The sequence below is a fragment of the Salminus brasiliensis genome, chromosome 21 (genome assembly GCF_030463535.1).
Source record: "Salminus brasiliensis chromosome 21, fSalBra1.hap2, whole genome shotgun sequence".
Classification (NCBI taxonomy): domain Eukaryota; kingdom Metazoa; phylum Chordata; class Actinopteri; order Characiformes; family Bryconidae; genus Salminus; species Salminus brasiliensis.
In genome coordinates this window covers 20,389,430-20,410,826 of record NC_132898.1, presented here as the reverse complement: position 1 = coordinate 20,410,826, position 21,397 = coordinate 20,389,430, and positions in this window count along the sequence as shown.

Below are 21,397 nucleotides of genomic sequence, written 5' to 3'. Positions count from 1 at the left end.
CAGGTGTCTCTCTCAGCAACTCGAACAGCGGATAGGGTGGTCAGCATAACTTGCTATGGTCCATTCCAACGAGGCTTGTGCCACACCTTCCTTCGGTGGCTTTTCACTACCACCCAGGCACTGACTTTTACAGAGTGTTGAGGACCCTCAGCACTCACTGGCAACACCTTTTTCACCTGCAAACGAATAGACTGAAGAGTTTTGCACAGTGCACTCATATAATCAATCATGTGATCATCGACCTGCTGTAGAAAGCCTTCAACTTGCCTGTAAGGAGAAAGGTTAGGAGTGGAAAACCACATAATACTTCCATTGGGCTCAGTCCTGTTTGGCGGTTTTGCCGTCCTCTAATGTACATCAGTACTATTGGTAGAGCTTGTACAATTTAGACCTGTCTCGGCCGTTACCTTCGACAGTTTCTGTTTGATGGTCTGGTTTAGATGTTCCACCGCACCAGCCGACTGCGGATGATAAGCGCAGTGTGTTTTCAAATCAGTTTCAAAGCATCAGAAAGATGTTGGACCAGTTTGTTCACAAAGTGCGTGCCATTGTCTGATGAAATTTTTACTGGTACTCCAAACCTAGGAATTACTTCCCTTGGCAAGCATTTTGTTACCGCGAGTGCGTCTTGTTTTCTACATGGAAAGCACTCAGGAAATTTGCTGAACATGTCAATGATTGTCAGACAATACCGGTAATTTTGGCATAGTGTTAGCTCAATGAAGTCAATCATAATGTGTTCAAATGGAAAATTTGGAGTAGGATGTGCTGATGGAGCTGTCGGTGTCATTTTCCCTATGTTATTCTGCATACAAATGACACAGGATTTGCAAAGCTTTTCTGCAAATGTTGAAAAACCTGGCACCAACCAGTGTTTCATGTCTTACGTTATTTCTTCTTTCTTCTTTTTGTCTCTGTCTTTTATTAATTACTAATTATGTAAAGCTTTTTGTGACGACAACAGTTGTAAAAAGCGCTATACAAATAAAACTGACATGACTTGACTTGACCAGACATGGTTGTTCACTGTTGCTACCATCGGCCCTTTGATACATGGTCCAATCCGTCTATCAATTTTGCCAAAAAGGGAAAGCAAGAGCTTGGAAGTGCCATGCGGCCCCTTCAGAATCACACCACAATTCTGATTATGCATCCTTAGTGCAGGAGGATTTCCACAGACAACGTTCTTTCTCAGATGCACAGTCCTGCAATTTAATCAAATCAGCTGAGTTAGAAAGAGAGAAGTCAGAACAGTCTTTGAAAAATTTGGAACTCGGAACTCAGAATTTACAGAATTAATGGTTATAAAATCGAGTAAATCCTCTTAAAACTAACCTGACTGGTGAGGCAGGTGAAGGCAAAGTCGAAGAGCTGTGATGGTGGAAGAGCTCTCGACGTCACCCGACCCTCCCAGACCCTCTCCGGTGCGGGAGTGGAGACGACGAACCTCTGTGTCTTCCGCCCTGGTAGCACTGAAACTGAGACCGCTTCGTTGGAGACGTCGCGGGCTGCCTCTGCCTCTGTCTTCGGTCGGTGGAACTCGGACTGCCGGTCCAGCTGGACGAGCTCCAAGCTGAGCATCTGGAGAGGTAATTCCTTCGCGGTCTCCATGTTCCTCCACAGTAAACAGACAGAAACACAAACGACGGTCCGTGAGATAGAGGACTGTACAGTAACACAGCCAGCTGCTGTAATCCTCAAGCTCTCTGCTCCCCAAGATCAATAAGACAAAGCTGATATTAAAGACTATAAAGTTGGGACGGTCGCTTGACGCCCACAGACTCATGTCTCAAACAACAGTTCAGAGTCTAACCAAAAGTACCGGAGATCATGTGATCGGTGGAACCGAAGCTTCGTTGCAACGAACTGAACTTTGGCTTAGTTTGAGCTAGATCTCATTTTTCTTTCCTGTTAGAATTTCTGTTAAAGTTACTAAAGTTACCAGTTTTTTCAGAAGTTATTAGTGGGGTCAGTTGGTTAAAACATACTAGCTTGTTCACTAAAAAAAAAAGGTTTTAGTCACCAGCAGAACTTATCAGTTACTTTTTGAATTGAAAAGGTAAATTAATTTTACAGAATTTTAGAAGGCCTCACTCTTAGGAGCCGTTTATAATAGTCCTCTACAGTTTTCCAACTCATTCAACATTGCTCAGTTTCTGACAGGACTGCTGTCCGAACATAGATCATGCACATTGTGCATTGAGTGTTCATGCTGGTCTATATAGCTTTTATTACCTGAACATCGAATTAGAAAAATATTGGCATGAAATGTTCATTTGTTCGTCAAACACATATAAAGTTTAAAGTACTTGGTTAGAAAAAGTAAAATGTACAAATTGTCCAGGGATAGACTGGCCATCTGGCATACCAGGCGTTTTCCCTGTGGGCTGACGTGTTGTTTGGGCCGACAGTCTCAACACTTTTTATTATTTATGTATTGGTCTGACCAGCCAATAAAACCAGTAGATCTGGGGCCCGATTGACACTGGGCTGGCCCAATCACTCCTTTTGCGTTGGTCCTGCCTGCGTTATACATTCAGCAAAACAAAAAGTCAGTGCAAGAGTTTCCTAGACACCAGCCCTTAAAACACGCTTCCAAATGCAAATATTTGCAGTTATTCCAAAAGTCTTTTTACTGTTCTAATGCAGTGTTTTTTACTGTTTGTGTTTTTTTTTTCATTCTAATATTATACAGTGTTTTACTCTATTTGCAGTTATTCTAAAAGTCTTTTTATTGTTCTAGTACAGTAGTTTATTTACTGTATTTGTGTTTATTTTGCATTCTAATAATTACTAATAATTCTAAAGTGTTTTACTGTATTTGTGTTTATTTGCTTATTCCAAACATTTTTTTACTGTTTAACCACAGTGTTGTAGTTTTTTTACTCTATTCGTGTTTATTCTGCATTCTAATCATTTTCATCATTTTTACTGTATTTATATTTATTTTGCAATCTATTTTTATATAGCATTTTTACTCTATTTGCAGTTATTCTATAAGTATTTTACTGTTATAATACAGTGTCTTTTTTTACTGTATTTGTGTTTATTCTGCATTCTAATAATATACAGTGTTTGTACTGTTTGTTTTTACACTTATTTTAAAAGTGGTTTTAATTGTTCTAATACAACATTTTTTCAGTGTTTTGTTATTTTGCAGTTTAATAGTACACTCATTCTAGTGCATTCTAATAATATAGTGTTTTTCCTGTATTTCTGTTTACAGTTATTCTAATAGAGTGTGTTTATTTTGCATTCATATATTATACACTGTTTTCCTGTATTTGTGTTTGTTTTGCATTCTAATAATGAATAATAAATCTAAATTGTTTTACTGTATTTGTGTTTACAGTTATTCCAAACATATTTTTTACTGTTTGAAAACAGTGTAGGTGGGTTTTTTGTGTTTATTCTGCATTCTAATAACATCCAATGTTTTTACTCTATTTGCTGTTATTCTAAAAGTTTTGCATTCTAATATCATACACAGTTTATTTTAATTTATTTGTGTTTGCAAAAATAACTGTTCTTATATAGTGTTTTTTCAGTGTATTGCTGTTTATTTTGCATTCTAAAAATGTACAGTTTTAATATACAGTAAGGTTTTATCAAAACAAGGTAAGGATGGTTTTGTTTGCCCTGGTTTGAATTTGAACCTGAGATTCGTTTGGATTGTTTGGCTCAAGACAGAAGTAAGTATCGAAATGTCAGAAATTATTTGATGAAAATATTTGAAAATATTGAAGTTGTGTTTTGTTAATTTAATATTAATTATGTTGACTGTAGCGGCCACATGGAGCCAAGTAGCCAGCTAAATAACGTAAGCTAGTAGTGGTCTGGCTTTGCTTTTATCACAGTTGCCACTTTATTCTGGGGTGTTATTTCAAATCGTATTGTTACTTGCCGTGAGTTGAGATGAGAGATACAGGAGTTCCCGTCATTCTTACTAGCAGGATTTAATGTGCTCTCTCTTTCTGCTCTCCTTTTTTGTGTCTCTCTTTAGATATGCACTGAGTTTGAAAGGATAGCAGCAGTCAAGCAGTTTTATTGTGTATTGGACATGGCTGCACCAAAACTGCTTAAACTGTACAGGATGAGAAGGCAAGCATTTGCAGAGAATATGCAGAAGCTTTTTGATGAGCTTGATGAACAGGTGTGTGGCTTAACCTAACTGTACCTGCTTGCTGTAGACAAGTAGTTCTTTGGGCTTTGATAGCGAGTGAGACTGCCGTCATGCATATTAAGGAAATGTTAGAAATGTAGTAGAAATGTGTTCTTGTGTGTGTTTGTAGGTTTTTTTTGTTGTTGTTTTTTATTACACAGAGGAAATTGTGCCCCAAAACACTGCTGCACTGAAAGGTCTTCCACTATTCTTATGAGAGGTGCATGCAAATACTGTCCTGAGGACCTGCTTGATAAATTTAAATATTTTCTTATTTTAATTATGCAGTCATTCATGTTCTTTATCACAGCTACTGATGCATGTCCAGCTGCTTCTTGTCTTTTAAAACACTGTTCTGTTCTCTACTTCAGCTTAAATGTTGCTGTGGCTCTAGTTTTACACTCACCCTATTCCCCTACGAATGACCTTGGGTGAATGTAATGAGGCATCTGTTACTGTGCAGTAGAACAACGTAGAACAGGACTCTGTTCAGTTTTACACCCATAGCAGAGGCAGTGAAACCCCTTGTTCATTTCCTTGACCATTTTCTCCTCTTAATGTGTCTAACAGAGCACTGATGAAGAACAGAAATACAGGAGATGTGAAAGTGGCAATCATGACGGCCCTTGAAGATAATTGAGGTGCTCAGTGTTCTCCTCCAGGTGTGATTAGCTTCGCTATCGTGCTTGAGGAGAATGTTGTTGTGATAGGCATCAGTGATCTGCCAAATGCATTTCTTCTCTCTTTGAGCTTTTTTATGCCCTCAACATTGAGGACCCCAAAGAGATGAGATACAGTTTTGTAGGAATCCAAAGTGCCTGCTTATTTAAAATATGACCCAATTAATAAATTAATAAAAACCAGTATAAGCCAATATAAGCCAACGTTTATGCTAAAAAATTAAAGAAGTATATTAAACACTGATTACAGATACAAGTAAAATCAACCTTACTTTAAGTGCAGTTGGATTGTTTTGAAGTTTTCTTTATGAAAAAACACTTTGTGTGTTTAAGATGGTGGTAATTTGAAGTTTCTGCAGATGGAGTTTCATGAGGATGATTGGGCTATAAATACCTGGGGCTGTGCAACAGGACGATTGGCTAAAAAGAGTGATTGCATTTAGGTGTGTCGAAGGCCATAGTGTGATGGATGAAGTAAAATCTGCAGGTGTATGGAAGCAGATGGTTGTACAAGTCTACCAGCAGTGGTTAAATCCCAGTCAACAGGAAATTCTCGCCACTGTTGAGCACAAGTGAGCAAAGGTCCCCTCAGAGTGTTCTTCCAGAAGTGGGTTTTAAAGGGCCTGCGTTGACTTTAAGAAGCAATTCTTGTCTGGAAGCAAAGTGATTTTCAGTCACGAGCTGTGATAAATGCTGGTGGTCCCTGTCAGAGAATTTTCTGGGACTGGGATTTTTACCACTGCTGGTAGACCATTCGCAGATGATCATTAAATAAAATGAACAATGCAGGAAGCAGTATCACCATCTTAATGTAGTGTTCAGTGTGGCTTCATGTACTTTTTTCATTTTGTAAAGTCATATCCACATGATTGTGGATTCTCGTTGCTGTGAGTTAGCTCTGTTACAGCCTCTGTCCAGTTTGAGTTGTCAGGTTTTGATTTTGCTCTCTGGTTCTGTCCATTAGATTGCTGTTCCCCCGGTTGTGCTTTGCTTTGTTGTTTCTGTTTACTTTTGCCCAGGTTACATTAAAGTCCTGCACCGTCCATCCCTGCAAGTGTTTCCTTGTGTTCACTGCCACGTCTGACCAGGCCTGACAGTAACTAATAAATTATTTATTATTATTATTATTGAAAACATCTGTATAATTAAAAAAACAAAACATCTGTAATACATGAAGGAAATTATTATTGATTATTAAATGCCTTAAGGTGAGACAATTAGCCTCGTTAATAAGTAAGGAAATGATCGTTGGCTTCTTCTCAGTCTGTGACTGGAGCTGCTGCTGCAGATATGATATCTGACCTGTAGGTGGCGCTGCTGTGTCGCTTTCCATCCTGAATCTGTGTAATCTCTGTGAAACTGGACTGAATTGTCTATTTATGTCTCTTTATCCTGAACTGTCTATTAACATGAAGGAAAACACGAGAAAAGGACAGATGTGGACAACATGTGGAAAAAGACAAATATATAGAATTTGATCTGAAATATGATTAATGACAAAAAAAGTTGTTTTCCTGAATTTAATTTTAAAATCTAGATTTTAGAAACTATGAACTGAAACTCCCTCGCAGCATTTGAAAACCATTAATATGCAACGCTATGGGCTGTTTAACTTAGAGGATCAACTCCAGCATATATTAAATATAACAGCAGTTTTAAAATGCAATTTATTAGTTCTTATCTCCTGGTCTCATGAACCCTCGCCTCACTTGACTTTGGAGAAGCAATCTGCCTGCACCCTCCCACGAGCCTTTGCAAGGTCTAGGCCACAGAGACCAGCTACAGGTTGTTTCTTTAGTTCCAGTGCATTTAAACATACACTTCAAGTGAGGAGTCTACAGATTTATCAATTCTTCTGTTTACAGACAGTCATTCTCCCTTTTCATGACTTTTCATTTTTTTTGTTTTGAGATATGGTTCTTCTCATCTCACCTTTGACCTTGGAGTCGATTTCCAAACCTTTTTAAAGCTTACTTTAGAGGTTTTCCAAAATCGGTTAATAGATGCTCTAAATTCAGTTTATATTTCTCTAAAGCAGGAAAGTACAAGCAGTTGGCGACATCACTCTGCTATATGTTCAAAGTGTCAACAAGTAATAATTAATAAAAGGCAGTGATATTGAAACACTGGCAAAAAAAACTAAATTGATAAAAGAAAAAAAAGCCTTAAAAATTGATTCAATTTTATTTATAAAACACTTTTCACAATTAATGTAATCACAAAGTAGCTTCATAGAGAGCTGGGTATAAATACCTAGAATAAAAACAATAATAAATCAATACTGAATTAAGAGAATATGGAAATGCGCAGTCAAGCCATAAAAGATGAAAACGTGAGTGAAATGTTGAAGTCCAGGCAGGTATGCATCGTCATGCAGTGAGGTGAGGATGAATCAACACGAGGCTCCAGTACAAGGATGGAACAGCTGGAACTGGGCATCTCAATACATGGGGGGGGGAGAGAGAGAGGGAGAGGGGGAGAGAGAGAGAGAGAGAGAAACAAGGGGAGATCCAATAGGCAGGGTGGGAGTCAGACCATCTGGAAAAAAAGAAAATGGGGGAGAAAAAACTGGAGAAAGAAAAAAAAACAAAAAAAAAAACAAAACAAAACAAAAAAAAACAGCAAAAGGTTTCGAACCAGTTTAAAACACATCTTAGATAAAACAAGGCCTTGGTTCACAGGAAAAGTCCTGACTACATAAACATACTCAAAGGATTGGATACAATAAAAATGTCCTTCCCTAAACTCAGGCCTCTTTTGGCACAGGACTTACTGTACAAATGACACGGGTAGAATTCATCAAGGTCATTACAGTATAGACAGAATTGTGGACAAAATACATTTGCAAAGAAACAGACATATCTACCACTCAGAGAATAAGGCCTCGAATGCAAAGAATAATACAGCAGCTACCAAACACAAGCACTGCAATCCATATGATCAGCGCAGAGTCCATAAACATTTTCCATTTTCCAAACATGGACTTCTATCATCCCGTAAGACTGGTGTTCACACCCCTTATTTCAGTCCTGAAGCACTGTGGCTGTAAAAGCTACATAGGACAACCACATGCTGTCATTTTCTAAAGTAGTGCTGGTAAGAGTCTTGAACGTGAGAACAGCTCAGCCATGGATGAAACACTGTTTTAAACACAGAAACTTACAAGAGACATCGGTATGATTGACTAACTAAACATTAGGTGGTGCATTGTCCTTGTGTGTGAAAAGGATAGGAACCAGATTCCTGGGGTCCTGAAAGGAGGTCAAGGGTGCACAATGTTCTGGGCCATTTTACTCAGAAAGTGTTCTAAATAGTCCAGAGTTCAATCCTGTTCTGGGTGCATTCCCAACCTACAAATCCATTTCTGTTCCACCACAACTGAAACAAAGCGTCCTGGGTCAGATCTTGTATGTGGTGGGAAGCGAGCAATACAATCAGTCCAATGCGGTTGTTCACAGGGCGTGGAGTCAGGAATTCTCCTGTCACAGTCTTTGTCCTTCAGAGCTAAAAGTTTCAAAGTGTGGTTTGTCAGCGTCATCGCAGGCAGCCAAGGCGGCGCTAGGCTCACACCTTAGGCTGTGTTGTCAACGTAGGATGGAGTCAGGATGACTGTTTGCCAGCCATTGCCATTGACTCTTCAGATGGACATATCATGTCATCACATGCATCTTAAAATCCCAACAATGAAAACGTCGCTCAGGTCATTTGAAGTAAGAGAACTGTACAGAATACACTTATTCTACAGACTTATTCTACAACAGACTGAATTCTACACAATTCTACACAATGACAAAGTGAAGGCAGGGTTTTAGACATGTGGTATTTAAAAATAAATAAATAAATAAATAAATAATAATAATAAATGTAAAATCTCATGTACACAAGTTAAAGAAAAAAAAAAACCCTGAGAGGAACCAAGACTCAAAAGGGTAACCCATCCTCCTCTGCTCAACACCGGATAGCACAACACGACAGAACAAGGACAAAAAAACAAAAGAAAAACTAGTGAAAGAGCTTAAGAATTTTTAAGAGAAAGACAATAATAATAATAATAATAATAATAATCAGAACCTGTAATCACAGCAGTACAGAACAGTGGTAGTATGAAAACAGGCTACAGCAGCATGATTAGAATACTAAAAGTGTGTCCAGAACAGACACAGGACGTTTATTCCAGAGTTGGAGGCTTAAGAAGAGAAAGCTCGTCCCCCAGAGTTGCTTCTTCTGAAGTGGGGAAACTGATAGTAGTCCAGAATTCTGCTAAAGAAATGTACATTACCGGTTGTAAATCGAGACACTCAAGTCAGAAGGAGTATTTTATAATCAACGTGGAATTTAACTGGAATCCAGTGCAGGGATGAGAGAATAAGACAGATGTGGTCACAATTTCAATCTCTAGTGAGCAGTCAAGCCGCTGCATTCTGAACTTATTTAATGACCCTGAGCTTATTTAATCATTTTCATAAACTTCCTACCAGAGCAGCATTACATTAATCCAATCTTGAGGTTATATATCTATATCAATTTAATAGAGTCTGCGCCTTAGCTCGTTGGTGTTCTGTTTTATTATTTTTTTATATACATTTTTCCTTTGGCAGAAATTCAATACCACTGGAACTTACCTAGAAATATTTGGCAGTGTTCTTGTGGTGAAGCATCCTTTGCATCTGCTTGAAGCCACACTACCACATTACAGCCAGCCAGAGTTGCAGGTGGACAGACGGCGAGCTACAAACTTGTAGATGGGTAAACTAGAACGAGTTGCATATGGACAGAAAAACAACCACAGCGCTGCAGATTTAAAGAGAGACACAGTTGCAGACAGTCAGAGTTGCAACCAGAGTCTAATTAGAATGAATTACAGATTTATAACCAGAGAGGTATAGATTGACAGACAGCCAGAGATGCAGAAGGACAGAAAGCCAGCCAGCCACAGAGTTGCACATGGATAAACAGTCAGAGCAGAACACGAACACAGAGATGCAGACGCATAGTCAGAAAGACAACCATTATTGCACCTGACAGACAGCCAAACACAGTTGCAGAGAGATTATCATAGTTGCAGTCGGATACAGCCATATAGTTGCAGACTGATAGGGAGTTTCACATGGAAAAACAGCCAGTCAGAGTAGCTGCCAGGGTCTAAACAGAATGAATTGCAGATTTATAGACAGCCAGAGAGAGTAGTGTAGATGGACAAACATCCAGAGTGTGTTGTTGATTGACAGAGTTGCAGATGGACATACAGTCAAACATGGTTGCAGATGCATAGTCCGAAAGACTGCCCGAGTTGCACATTGACAGACAGACACTGAATTGCACACACATGGCCAAGCAGACAGCCACACCGTTGCAGATGAAAAGAAAGACAACCAGAGTTTTAAATGGAGAGACAACCAAAGATGCAAAAGAACAGGCAGCCAACCAGAGATATACATGAATAGCCAGGCAGCGAGCGTTGCACATGGACATGCAGACAGCCATAGACAGTTGCAGATGGACTGACAGCCAGCCAACCAGAGTTGCAGATCCTAAGGGAATGAGGGTGCTGGTGAGTGGGTCTTCCAGGAGCCGACGGGATCGACAGTTAACCTAGAAGGGGAAAAAAAAACCCACACCAACAGCATTAGGATAAGGCAATTAATTACATCTAGCTTAGCTTACCTGTACACAACAAGGCAAACAAGACATGTAAATAAGGTCGTATTGTCATTTTAGGATGTGATGACCACCCCTATAGCGAGCACTTGGTTCACTCCAGGCTAAGCAAAGGATGAGCACCTGGCTTAGAAGGGAAAGAAATTGGGGTCAGTTTGTGCAGAATAAGCTGAAGAAGTCATGGTAGATGTGAGGCTTCGCAGCTCTCAGAGGAAGGCCGCTGAGCCCTGATCATGTAAAGAGTGTGCGACTTGGCTCATTCATGTTCCAAACAGCCATCCAGCCAACCAGAACTACACATGGAAAGACAGCCAGACACAGAGTTGCACATTGAAAAATAGTTAGCCACTGAATTGCACATGCATACAGACATGCAGACAGCCACACAGTTGCAGATGGATACAACCAGCCAGATATGCAGATAGATAGTCAGACAGTTTCACATGGATACAGCGTTTCATATGAATAGACACAGCCAGAGTTGGTGCCAGAGCCTTAGCAGGACAAATTGCAGAGTTTTAGATGGAGACAGACAGAGATGCAGAACGGTAAGCAGCCAGCGAGCCAGCCAGAGTTGCACACGGACAGCCAGTCCAGCCACAGAATTACACATGGAAAGAAAGCCAGCCAGCCACAAACGGACGGATTTTCATACAGTTGCAGATGGATATACAGCCAGTCAAAGTTGAAGCCAGAGTCTAAACAGAATGAATTGCAGATTTATAAACAGCCAGAGTATTGTAGATGGACAGACAGAGTTGCGGATCACACTGCCAAACAGTCAGAAACAGTCACACAGTCAGAAAGACAGCCAGCCATAGAGTTGCACATTGTTAGACAGCTCGCCACTGAACTGCACATGCATGGACATGCAGATAGAGGATTATTATTATATATATATTATAGACGGATTGTCAAACACAGTTGAACATGGTTGGATAGCCAGCCAAACAGAGTTGCAGACGGATTTCACATTTTACAGCCAGCCATCAGAGTTTAAACAGAACACAACAGAATTGCAGATTTATAGACAGCCAAAGAGTGTTGATGGACAGACAAACCAGAGAGTGTGGACTGACATACACACAGCCAAATATAGTTGTAGAGATGAAACCAAGCAAACAAGTCATTTTCAGTAACTAAAGCAGGTATGCTTTGGAGCTGGTGCACCATTCATTAACACAAAAGCTGTGGTTAGGGAGTGTGGCGCAGTGTAGATCATCTGTTACATGAATCAGATCTTTAGGGTTCTTTTAAATGGCACATACCTGAAGTCCACAGGAAGAGTCCAAAACAGTCCGGAGTCAGACAGCAAACAAACAAAAACAAACAAGAACCCCTCTGAAAAGGAACAGCACAAAACACATGAAAAACACAAACACACAAAGCTTGACTGAATATATAAACTATTAAACTTACAAGTATTAGAACCTATAGTTCCTCCAATAAGGGTCTTCATTACAGTGAGCCCTAAACATCTTTTGGCCTGTAACCTGACCTACTACTGATATACTGCCACATAGATGTCATGGTGTAGGAATCCTCTACTCCATGACATCTGTCAAAACAATGTCACATTGGTGTCAACTATGGCTTTATGTAGACCTAGGTATTTTATTTCATAATATTTTATTTTCCTCACTTCTCTCCATTTAGGTTTAAATACACAAGGCCTGTGATTTTATGCAAGCTATGCAATTGTTAACTGTAAAGAACCTCAATGGACAATCTGTCTCAAACTGAGCAGGTGTCCTCAGAAAATTATACTGAATTTAGTAAAGATTACACAAACCATGACAAAGTTTCCACCAGATCACTCAGAAAAGGCATTCCTGTATCTATTTGATCAATGTGCCACAAACGGTCAAAAAGCTAACGATGTTTTTCTCTAAAAAGCTAACTATTTTCCTCCAGGGTCTACATGTTCGGTCAAGACCAATTTAGAGTTGATACAATTGTTAGGACTACAAAACCAGCTAATGAGACGCAATTAATTTTCAAGGGCTAATGGACTACATAAAATTGAGCCTTATTGTGTTTATAAGACTAAAACTGTTAAACCACGTTCACAATTCACAAGGTTGCTGTGTTTTAATCCTGGGCCAATAACCTTGACCACAACCCCACCCCCCTTACCAATTCAACCTTGTGGTAGCGCAGACAGAGGAGAGGCAGGACTTGGTGCTAGGTTGGAGCAACATGGTCAAGGTCAGAACTGAGCACAGTGTGCAGATCATCCGTTACGTGCTCTAGATCTTTAGGGTGAAATGGGAAGAAGATGGATAAATCTGGAAGGTTATTAATGAAAACACTAGTTGTTGAGCATTAAGCTTCATAACCTAAGGTTTGGGTTGTGCATAGAACTGAACCATAAATTGCGTTAATGCCACCACCATGACCAGTCCCGCCTCAGCAACTGTAACCGCCAAAACCTTGAGCAGTCAACAAAAATGGCACAAAGTTTGCCATTAAAGAGTACAATAGGCTTTAAGACCTGAACGTCATCAACAATCACAGTGACGGTCGCAATGTGTTACGATATTCAAACATGCAGAACAATCCTTGGTCACTGTAAGTATGATGTTTCCACATTACATGCTATAGTAGGGGGAATGACAGCAGAGTAGTAGAGAGTGAAATCTGGCGATGCCTGGCTGATTTGATCCCCATATGGAACAGTAAAAGATATTTGTTCAGATAAACGGTACACAGTCCACTGCCAGGGATTTTCAGTCATTGCTCAGTAATATTGCTCAGCATAAGGTGTTAGACCTCAACACCCAACTCGCCATTGTAGGTTTGTAGGCTCTGCTTTTTTCTGACAGCAGAGAGAAACTGGAGAACCCTATTTGACATGGAAAGGTGCTTGCTAGTAGAGAGCAATTTACCTAAAGAATTCCAGCTGTGCTGTAACGACAATGAATTTACAACCGTGGCTTAAATAAACGTTTGAAACAAAAAGGTAATTGTGTTAATCCAGACTCCAGAAGAGATTCTCAAAGAGAGAGAGTCTCAAACTGATGCCCAAGATGGCGTTTAAACAGAGTGAGAGACATATTACACGCTATCCAAAGAGAGATAGAAAAGTACCCCAGAACTTATAATATTGAAGCCCAGACACTGACCAATACTGACTAAACTCTGTGGTACATTACAGACCCTGTAAAGAGGCAAGTTCAACAAAACCAGTTTTGGGTAGACACTATGAAAGAGGAGGGGACTGTCTCACTGAAAATGACACACTTACTCTGACCCCTCTCACAGAAGGTGAACACGCAGTTGGGGGGTGGGGGGGTATGCTCTAAAAACAGTATAGATTGATCTGAAACATACAATGTCTGATCTGTTGCTTAGGGTTACTGTTAAGTAAGAGGAGGCAGATTACAAGGAGTCATTACACCAATACACACTTTGATGCAGATGACGGCAAAGTACGACCTTGAGCTCCACCAGATGGACGTTACAACAGCCTACTTGAATGCTTTGATTGTGAGATCTGTATGAAGCAACCAGAGAGATTTAAGAGAAAATCAAACACTGGTGAAAAGGTTGTCTCTAAAATGTATAAGTCACTGTATGCTCTCAAACAGTCTGGAATTGGTCTGTATTATCTAAATGAAAATGGCTTTACAGAACCTAGATGACCATTGTGTCCAAAACAAACACACTGAAATCAGGAGGATAACATTAATAATCTGGGTTGAGGATCATTTACCAGTTTTCCTACCCCGAGGATGGCAGCAGCAACTCCAATGATCCTGGAGTCGGTCTTTTTCTTCCGAACGATGTCCAGAAGCGTGCAGCAGTGTTTAAACTGCCTCTACAACAGCAACTAGATCTGACGAGGTCCATGCAGAGCGTCTGGAAATCTAGTTCCTCCGTGGTCTCCATGTTCCTCGAAAGTAAACAGAGACAGAAATGCAAATGTCAGTTAGTGAGAAAAAGTACTGTACAGTAACACAGGTAGCAGATAGCACAAGGATTACAAGATAAATAAGACAAAGCTAATATTAAGACTATAAAGTAAGGATAGTTTGCTCGACTCTCTGGGTCCAATTATGTCATGAGCTTTCAAAGCAGGACTGCATCGAAACAGCAATTTAGGGTCTCAAAATATCACCTGGTTCTATAGATCGAGTGTGCAAAAGAGGCTTGTAGATACACTCTGGTGAGAGCTATCCAGCTCCTGTTTTTCAATTGTTCCAATAGACAAAGTATGAAAGAACCATTAAGAGAACTGATGGATGTTTGTACGCTTTTCAGTGGGTTTGTGGTGCAGTAAACAAAATAACACTTAGTGAATGATTCTCTCGGCATTCCTTTCTTTTTAGTTTCAAGACTACTTACAAAAACGTAACCGTTACAACATGTACAAGACCTGATCCAAGTTGGACCATCAGTATATTGTCGCAGTTCATTTGGCTCAGACAAGTACAACACTAGACTGCAGTCAAGCAATGAGGTACTTAAAGGCTTCAACTGATCATGGACTGTGTTACCAGAAGAGTGGAGAGGAACTGAAACTTGAGGCACACAGTGATGCAGATTTGGCATCAAATACAGAAGAAGCACAACAGGCTCCGGTTTTAGTCCAACTAAAGACGGTCCTCTTACTCTCTGCTCGGTCTACATGTGAAGCAGAATTAATGGTACTGGCTGCAACCATTCAGAAAAGCTTGTACCTCACACAGCTACTAAATGCCATGAACAGAGATCACTAATATGCACCTGTGAAAATACCTGAAGACAACCAAGAAGCAAATCACTCTTTCCATGAACCCTGTATGGTGACAAAGATGAAGACATGTCCACATTAGACATCACTTCATTCGATCAGCGCTCCATGAGTGTAAAATAACTGAACTCTGTACCACAGCAGACATGGTGGCAGATGTTATGACAATACCTGCAACTAAGCTGAAGCTGGAGAAAGTTAAGAGCTTTGTGTTTGGGATGTAATTGGGTGAGTGTTGTGCTGTGGAATGCCATGTACAGTGTGAGAGCAAGTGGGGCTCAAAATCAACCGATGGGTTACACGCTAACCATTTTACACAGCAATTTACCCAAAGAACTCTTCACAACAGGGCCTTAAACAGCTGTTTAAAACCACCTCCCTACAACATGCTGACAGGGAGAAAGCCTAACCTAGACTCAAAGTGTTAAAAGGGAATCTTTGTAAGGAACGACAAGAACAGTCCATCATACCTAGTCTACTATCCAGACACAGGGAAAGTCCTCAAACAGTGTGTTACTGAACACCAAACCCAGTCTGACCAGTCAACAGCAGCTGATTATTTCCATGAAGAGAGGCATGTACCCCCATGCTAACAGCTAACCGTGTTGATCAGACTTCAGAAGAGGTTCAAGAGTCTCAAACTGATGTTCAAGAAGGCTTTTAAACAGAAGGAAACAGACATAGCACACACCATCGAAAAATAGGAAAGCACCTCGGTATTTAGCTGACCATTTAAGAAGACCAGATAATGACCGATATTTACTACTGTTACAGGGTCTGTAATGTACCACAGAGCTTTAAAGAGGCAAGTTCAAAATCAGTTTTGGGTTGATGCAGATGACGGCACAGTATGACCTTCAGCTCCACCAGATGGACGTTACAACAGTGTGCTTGCATAGATTAATCACGAGATGTATATGGAGAGTCTTCAAACACAAGCTTGTGAAATTTCTTACAGAGAGTGTCACTGAACACCAAACCCAGACTGACCAGTCAATAGCAGATGATTATTTCCATGGGGAGAGATGTGTACCCCCATGCCAACAGCTGACCATGTTAACCCACCCAAAAAGAGAGTTCAAGAGTCTCAACCTCATGCTCAGGGATGGTGCTTAAACAGAGAGAGACAGACAAAGCACACACCATCCAAAGAGGACGTTACAACAGCTGCTCGCGCCAACTGATTGTGAGATGTATATGGAGCAACCAGAGGAATTTGAATGAAAATCAAAGAGCTGAAAAAGCTTTCTGTAAATTGAAAAGATCATTGTATTCTATCTTGACAGTGACGGCTTTAGAGTCTAGAGATCATATATATTTTACAGCCCACATTTAATGCAAGAGATGCTTGTATTCTGAAAGCCAAACCTTTTAAAGAGTATGTGGATCATCATACAACACTTACAAACATGACAGAAAGACACAAGACTCAAAATGAGAAAGGGAATCTTTGTAGGGAACGACAAGAACAGTCCATCATACCTAGTCTACTATCCAGACACAGGGAAAGTCCCAGACTGACCAGGTAATGGCAGCTGATTATTTCCATAGGGAGAGAAGTGTACACCCCATGCTAACAGCTGACCATTTTATTTCACCACAGAAGAAGTTCACGAGTTTCAACCTGATGATCAAGATGGTGCTTGAATAGAGGAAGACAGACAAAGGACATCCAATACATAGCAGATTCAAAGAGAGATAGTAAAGCACCTCAGTATTTAGCTGACTGTGTCAGATATTAAAGACCAGATAATCACAGATACTGATTTCTGTTAGAGGGTCTGTAATGTACCACAGAGCTTTAAAAAGGCAAGGAGTTCAACAAAATCAGTTTTGGGTTGATGCAGATGACAGCACAGCATAACCTTCAGCTTCACCAGACAGACGTTACAACAGCCTACTTGCAGGCAAGGATTGCTGGAGATGTATATGGAGCAACCAGAGAGAATTGAAAAGACAAATACAGCTGAAAAGGTTTTCTGTAAACTGAACAAGTCACTGTATGCTCTCAAACCATCTGGAAGAACCTGAAACATGATCAAGATGAAAATGGCTTCACACAGAACCCAGCTGACCATCGTGTCTACAACAAACACCCTGAAAACAGGAGGATAATACTGATCGTCTGGGTTGAGCATCTCATCAATGCTGCCAGTGACAATTACTTACTCATGAAGGTGAAAAAGAGATCAACAAAACTCAAGATAAAGGATCTAGGAAAACTGAACTATTTTCTAGGTACTGAGTTGGATCAAAGTCAAGGAGCAGTAAAGAGGAGTCAAAAGAAGTACACATCAAAAGTACTAGAACAATTTGGTATGTCTGCCAAGGTCAAGCCCATGTGAACAAAAGTCACAGTGAACAAGTAGCGATTCTGTTGATCCTACAAGATTTCACAAAGCAGCAGATAGATTGGCAAAGGGGGGGGGGGGGGGGGCATTAGGTAGAAAATTCAGGAGTCACTGTAACGAAGACCCTTATTTAAGGAACTTAAAGTTCTAATACTCATTGCAAGTTTTCCATGGCTCCATTTTTTATACATTCAGCCACGTTTCGTGTAGGTTTTATTCCTAACAATTAACTTGATCTTCAGATGGATATTGGTATGAACTTGACTCACAGAGGACCTCGAATCAACTCACAGTAACTAAAACCAAGGACTGCCCTGGTTTAGACTTCTTTCACAAGGAAACACTCAGGATTCAAAAACTGTCTTCAGAAAGAAGGACATCTGAGATACAAACACATCAGTGAGAACTATGCAAGTCCTCTGTGTCCGTTGGTAAAATTCAAATACAAAGTGTGACGGAACCATTAAAAGAACTGGTGGTTTGTTGTGTTTTCAGTGGGTTTGTGGTGCAGTAAACAAAATAACACTTAGTGGATGGTTCTCTCTGCATTCCTTTTTTTTTAGTTTAAGACTACTTACAAAACCGTAACCATTACAACGTGTACAAGACCTGACCAGTAAATTGTCACAGTTCATTCGGCTCAGACAAGTACAACAATGAACTGCAGATTTGGCATCAAATACAGGAGACAGACGAAGCACAACAGGCTCCGGGTTTAGTCAAACTAAAGACGGTCCTCTTACTCTCTGCTCGGTCTACATGTGAAGCAGAATTAATGGCACTGGCTGTTACCATTCAGAAAAGCTTGTACCTCACACAGCTACTAAATGCCATGAACAGAGATCACCAATATGCACCTGTGAAAATACCTGAAGACAACCAAGAAGCAAATCACTCTTTCCATGAACCCTGTATGGTGACAAAGATGAAGACATGTCCACATTAGACATCACTTAATTCGATCAGCGCTCCATAAGTGTAAAATAACTGAACTCTGTACCACAGCAGACATGGTGACAGATGTTATGACAATACCTGCAACTAAGCTGAAGCTGGAGAAAGTTAAGAGCTTTGTGTTTGGGATGTAATTGGGTGAGTGTTGTGCTGTGGAATGCCATGTACAGTTTGAGAGCAAGTGGGGCTCAAAATCAACCGATGGGTTACACGCTAACCATTTTACACAGCAATTTACCTAAAGAACTCTTCACAACAGGGCCTTAAACAGCTGTTTGAAACCACCTCCATACGACATGCTGACAGGGAGAAAGCCTAACCTAGACTCAAAGTGTTAAAAGGGAATCTTTGTAGGGAACGACAAGAACAGTCCATTATACAAGACAAGACAAGAACAGTCCATCAGTGTGCTTGCATAGATTAATCACGAGATGTATATGGAGAGTCTTCAAACACAAGCTTGTGAAATTTCTTACAGAGAGTGTCACTGAACACCAAACCCAGACTGACCAGTCAATAGCAGATTATTATTTCCATGAGGAGAGATGTGTACCCCAATGCCAACAGCTGACCATGTTAACCCACCCAAAAAGAAGTTCAAGAGTTTCAACCTCATGCTCAGGGATGGCGCTTAAACAGAGGGAGACAGACAAAGCACACACCATCCAAAGAGAGATAGGAAAGCACCTCAGTATTTAGCTGACTGTGTCAGATATTGAAGACCAGATACTGACCAATACTGACTACTTACAGGGTCTGTAATATACCACAGAGCTTTAAAGAGGCAAGGTGTTTTGGGTGGGTGCAGATGACAGTACAGTATGACCTTCAGCTTCACCAGATGGACGTTACAACAGTGTGCCCGCGTAGATTAATCACGAGATGTATATGGAGCAACCAGAGGGATTTGAAGAAAAATCAAACAGAGGTGAAAAGGTTTTCTGTAAACTGAACAAGTCACTGTAGGCTCTCTCGACAGAGACTTCTTTAGGTCTAGTGATCATATATTTAACAGCCCACATTTAATGCGGGAGCTGCTTGTACTCTGAAAGCCAAACCTTTTAAAGATGAGAGTATTTGGATCATCATACAACACTTACAAACATGACAGACAGAAGATAGACTCAAAATGAAGAGGTTCACGAGTCTCAAACTGATGCTAAAGACATGGTACACACTATTCAAAGAGAGACGGGACAGCACCTCAGTATTTGGCTGACTGTGTGTGAGATCTTAAAGACTCGATTCTGACCAATACTGACTACTGTTACAGGATATGTAATGTACCACAGAGCTTTAAAAAGAGGTCACAGTATTGAGTTGATGCAGATGACTTTGAGCTTCAGATGAACGTTACAACAGCCTACTTGCATGCACAGATTGATGGAGATGCATATGGAGCAACCAGAGGGATTTAGAGGAAAGACAAATACAGCTGAAAAGGTTTTCTGTAAACTGAACAAGTCACTGTATGCTCTCAAACAGTCCGGAAGAACCTGGAACAACATGTTGTCTGATTATCCAGATGAAAATGGCTTTACACAGAAGCTAGATGACCACTGGGTCTACAACAAACCCCCTGAACACAGGGTTAGATGTTCATCATGAAGTACAGTAAGCTAGCTGTGATGCTGTTGGTTATCATGATCACAGGTGTGTATTTATTGTCTCAGGAACAGACTGGCTCCTTTACGAGTGTGTTGGCTACAGTATCTGTACATAAAGGCTCTATATAACATGACATTGAGGTCAGAAGTCCATCATGAACGCTAAAAGCCTCCACAAACTTCCAGAGGAACCGATTCTATCTCCTCCACCAATGTAAAAATCACTCCTAGGCCTTGATTCAGAGCTCTGTATTCACTAGGTTTTGATCAAGTTTCACAGGAACATCGTGAACTAAGGAGCTCATCAGTCAGAACTTCACTGACCGTGATTTCTTTAGGGGCTACAGATCTTATATTTAACAGCCCAAATTCAATACAGGAGCTGCTTGTAGTTGGAAAGCAGAATTAATCTGAATCAATTCTAATAAAGTTGATAAAGACGATTTTCTGACTTTACGATTATAAATCATGCGGGACACAGACACAGTCTCCATACTGCAGGGTTTGTCTGAAACACTATGAGTGACACTGATATCTTACTTTTTAATACAAGCAGAGAAATCACAGAATTAATGCTTATAAAATCGAGGAAATCCTCTTAAACTAACCTGACTTTTTCCAAACGGGACCGAAGCCACGACGCTGCCGCTGAGGGAAACCGCCTGCCGACGTCCAGGACACGGACACCTGGAGAACAGGAGACCGTGGCGTTGCTCTTTGGCCCGAAACTTTGAGGAGTTTTACAGTAGAGTCTCCAACAATGAGAGCACCGCCCTGAGGAGCTGTACTCGGTGCCGGAGCAGGTGAAGGCGAAGTCGAAGAGCTGTGGTGGTGGAGGAGCCCTCGACGTCTCCCAAACCACGCCGACGCCCCCAGACCCTCTCCGGTGCAGGAGTGGATGTGATGAACCTCGGTGTCTTCCGCTCCGGTAGCGCTGAAACTGAGACCGCCGCGTTGGAGACGTTGCGGGCTGCCTCTGGCCTCGTCTTCCGTCGGTGGAACTCGGACTGCCGGTTCAGCTGGACGAGCTCCAAGCTGAGCGTCTGGAGAGCTCGTTCCTCCGCGGTCTCCATGTTCCTCCACAGTGAAGTCAGACAAACACAGAGGACTGTACAGTAACACAGCCAGCTGCTGTAATCCTCGAGCTCTCTGCTCCCTAAGATCAATCAGACAGAGCTGAGAGTAAAGACTATAAAGGAGAGTCGGTCGCTCGACGCTCTGAATCGACTCACGTCTCGAACAGCAGTTCA